Source organism: Leptinotarsa decemlineata, unplaced genomic scaffold (assembly GCF_025532065.1).
Source record: "Leptinotarsa decemlineata unplaced genomic scaffold, Ldec_3_MD MMD2_tig00026299_RagTag_RagTag, whole genome shotgun sequence".
Lineage (NCBI taxonomy): Eukaryota > Metazoa > Arthropoda > Insecta > Coleoptera > Chrysomelidae > Leptinotarsa > Leptinotarsa decemlineata.
The window spans coordinates 5,835,016-5,839,094 of record NW_027412676.1 but is presented as its reverse complement, the minus strand read 5'-3'; positions in this window follow the sequence as shown (position 1 = coordinate 5,839,094).

Below are 4,079 nucleotides of genomic sequence, written 5' to 3'. Positions count from 1 at the left end.
TTCGTGTATTTTTTTCTAGAGATAGGGAATCAAATTTGGGCATTGTTGTTTTGTGATTAGAAAAAGTTAAGAAATGAGTTTTATCTATGTTGATAGTTAGAAGCTTGTTGTCAAAGAACGATTTGATTAGGAAAAAATATGATTCTACATCTTCTTTCAAAGTAGGCCATGACTCGCCCTTATAAAATATTGCAGTATCATCTGCAAAGCTGATTATTTTTTCTTTGCTCTGAATGGAAAATAAGCTGTTTATGTATATTGAAAATAGTATCGGCCCCAGTACAGTACCCTGAGGCATACCATATTCAATTCTTTCGAAATCACTGTGTTTCATTTATTCTGACACATTGTGTTCGATTCTCAAGGTAGTTTTCAAATAACAGTAGACAATTTTCTCTTATTTCAATTTTTTCCAGTGTAGATATTGAAATGGTGTGGCTTACGGTATCAAAAGCCTTTGCAAGGTCTACTTTCATCTAAGGCTCCATAAATATGATTTTTGAACTCAATAATGGCATCTTCCGTTGATTTGCCCTCTTTGAAACCGTACTGCCTATCAGATAGAAGTTTATATTTATCCAAATAATTGGATAACCTGATTTTTATAATTTTTTCAAAGATCTTACTGAAGTTCGTAATAAGAGAAATCGGTCTATAATTGGTAGCTTCCGTTGGGTCCCCGTTTTTGAATATAGGACATATGACAGATTTTTTGAATCATGCATTTATTAATAATTTAAGAGAGGACTAGCTATCTGACTCGCAATCTCCTTGAGAGTTTCCGCTTTAATATCATGTATACCAGGCGACTTCCGGTTTTTGAGATTATATATAATTCTTGTGACTTCATCTTCTGATGTTGGACTCAGGAAAAGTGAATTATTTTTTTAATTTTTCTCTCAAAGGATTTGAATTGTTTCCCAAAGTTTTCTCTGTCAATGATCTTCCTAGATTAACATATGTTTTATTAAAAAAAATTCGCCATTCCTTTTTCATCATTGATGACATTGTCTTCATCATCTCTTATTTGATTTATCACTCTAGATGTTTTTTGACCAAATATATTGTTTATACTGGACCATAGGTTTTTTGCATCGTTTCTGTTTGAATTAATTTGCGACTTGTGAAAATTATTTTTGGTATCTTTCAAAAGTTTTCAATTTTCTTTTCCTCTTACTACTTTTTATTTCGATTTTTACATTTACTAATATATGACTGGATTATATTGACAAACATATTTGTTGCAGTTCCTACATCCATCGAAGCATAAACTTCATCCTAGCAGGCCCGAGATAATTCACTTTTGAGTTGTTTATAAATTATCTGAGAGATACATTTCACAGGTTCATATTTGATTTGTTTTTCATTTTGCAAAACCACTTGAATCATAGTGGTAAAATGATCTGTAATATCTGTACGTAAAATTATTGGTAGTATGGTGCCTATATCATCAGTTCTGCTGTTTATAAATATATGATGATCTCGTGTTTCCTTGTACTCTCGTATATGTATTAATAGCCGATAAATAACCGTGTTCACCTAAGATATCCAAGTAATCGTTCGACTGGATCGACTGGATCAGCTGTTTCAACCTATTGGGCATTAAAAAAATAATAAATAGATAAGTACTCTTTGATCATTCCCATATTGATTTCAATTTAAGAGCCACCGGTAGACAGCTGTTTCAGCCTATTGGCCATCGTCAGTACCGGGCAGGCGGTCCTCGATTGAAGACAAAATGAGAAAAACCAAGAAAGTACTTGATAAAAATAGCTGCGTTAACGCAAGCGAAACATAAGTGGAACCACCTATTGGTGTGACACCCAAGTAGACTTGCCAAGTTTTTATGTCAGTGTTGGTGATTTGACCAATCAACCGACAACTGCGGTAGCGGAAATTTGGGAAGCTAACCTGAAATGCCATCGGAAAACGAATCCACATGTTTTGAGTTACATTTGAGTATATTGAGTTTATCGATATTTTTCTATTTTATCTCATTGAAAATTTTATTGTATTTTAATTTTATTTGTCTCTTTTCAAATTCTAGCCAAATATTGATAGGAATTGATTCTGTAACAAATTTTGTTTGTTTGTTTGAAATGTTCTCTAAATTTTTTTAATCATTATGTGTGATTTTAATTTTAAGATTCAATATTTTTTTCTTCAAGTTGTCATTGAAATTATGAATGTCATAAGAACTTTTCCCATTTGTATAATTGAAAAGGATATTTAAATTTTTGGTATTATTTTCTATATGTGAAGGTACCACATTGTTTTTCTGTATTGAAGGAGGAAAATTCTTCTGTTCCGATAAGATGCCAGTTTCTTGTTTGTATTACTCCATTCCTTCATTGCTCTGCTTATCTGGAAACCGTAGTTGTGTTCGATCTCTTCGAAGAACCCCATTGTTATTTGAAGTTGAGAATCTTAGCGACTGGAGGAATGTACAGTGAAATGGAGTAACGGGGTCTCTCAGTCAAAAAATCAAAAATCAAAACTCTGCTTTACTTTGCCAAGCTTTCGCTTCTAGCTTCTTCAGGGCAGTAAAAATGAGTAAAAAATAATGAATTGAACATATAAATCGACGAAAGAAAGTTGAACATTGATGGATTTTTTTCGGTTTGACAGATGTCATAACTTCACATACATGTCATTTTTCAATTGAAATGTTTGCTGCTAATTTTTGTAATTGTGAGGTATGAAAAGAGGGCTCAGAGGATAACTCTCTTCTCGCTGAATTGTTCATCGTATAGGTATGTGTCTATCCACGAAAACATAAAATTCACAGAACTAGAAACTGATAATTTGCAAAAATTTTCAGAGCTCGATACCAAGTGATCATCTTCCTCTTGAAGATGATTACTTGATGATCGAAACACGCTGTCGATGTGTTGAAAAAACGGTTTGGTGATGGGATAAAACTCCAGTAGGTAATATTAATTTTTTACGTTGATGACTGTGTGATCAGTGTTAGTGATGAAAATGAACAATTCATTTTGGGATCTACCCAAGTGATGTTGGAAGGAGAATTTTATCCTCGAGGATGGTAGTTTACTGTTATCGACAAAAAATAAAAATCTGATGTAGAATATTTGACTTCGGCACTAGGTCTTCATTAAATTTCATACCCACAGAGCACCATGGTGGGTAGGATGGTGGGAGCGGCTTATGGGAATAGTCAAACAATTGACAACAAGGAAAAGCTTGTTCAACATATCAAGAGTTGTCGTATACTGTTATTATGTTACTGTGAATCTGTAATAAATTCACGACCTTTCACATATATGTCAGACAACAATCATGAATTAGCTGTTTCAACACCATCTATATTTCTGCACGAATTCAAGGAATCTGGAACACCCTGTTTGAATAAAGTAGATTTTTCATTATTGAGATGTCATATGAGGTATATCTGAAAGACGAGGTTGAACCTACGAAAGAAAAATCGTCATTATCAAAAATGGGAATTCGAAAAGACTTTATTGGCTTTTGGGTAGAGTGCAACAAATTATTCCTGATAAAGATGGGAACGATCGTGTCGTCAAACTCAAGACTTCAACCGATGAGACCCATTCAGAGATTATATCCCCTTGAATCCAAATCAAACAGAGATTTAAACTGTGAATCGGATATTACTGCAAACCCGGAGGAGAAATCTAAATTGGAAGAGACAGACATTCAGAGATGAATTCAAGAGAGTTTTGAATGTATGGAAAACGAAGAACTGAAAAAAGACGAAAATTCTCCTGAGGCTATTGGTAGCAGATTCCCGATTGTGACAAGATACGGAAAAGAGTTCAAGCTTCCTGCAAGATTTGGATTTAAGCATTTTACAGTCCAGTTAGTTGTGTTACTTTGTACCAAGACACAAGGTGGGAGACTGTTGGAAAATGGTATGCATTGACCATACTATATTTTCCGGTTACTAAGGAATGTTATTTGTTTTATTTCTGACCGGGATATTATAAGCTTATATCGTCATAGTTACGCTATCAATAAAGAGGGTCATAACTCCCTTGGGACATTATAGATTTTATAATTCCCTCTACCTTTCACGAGTAAAAATAAATAGAAATGAG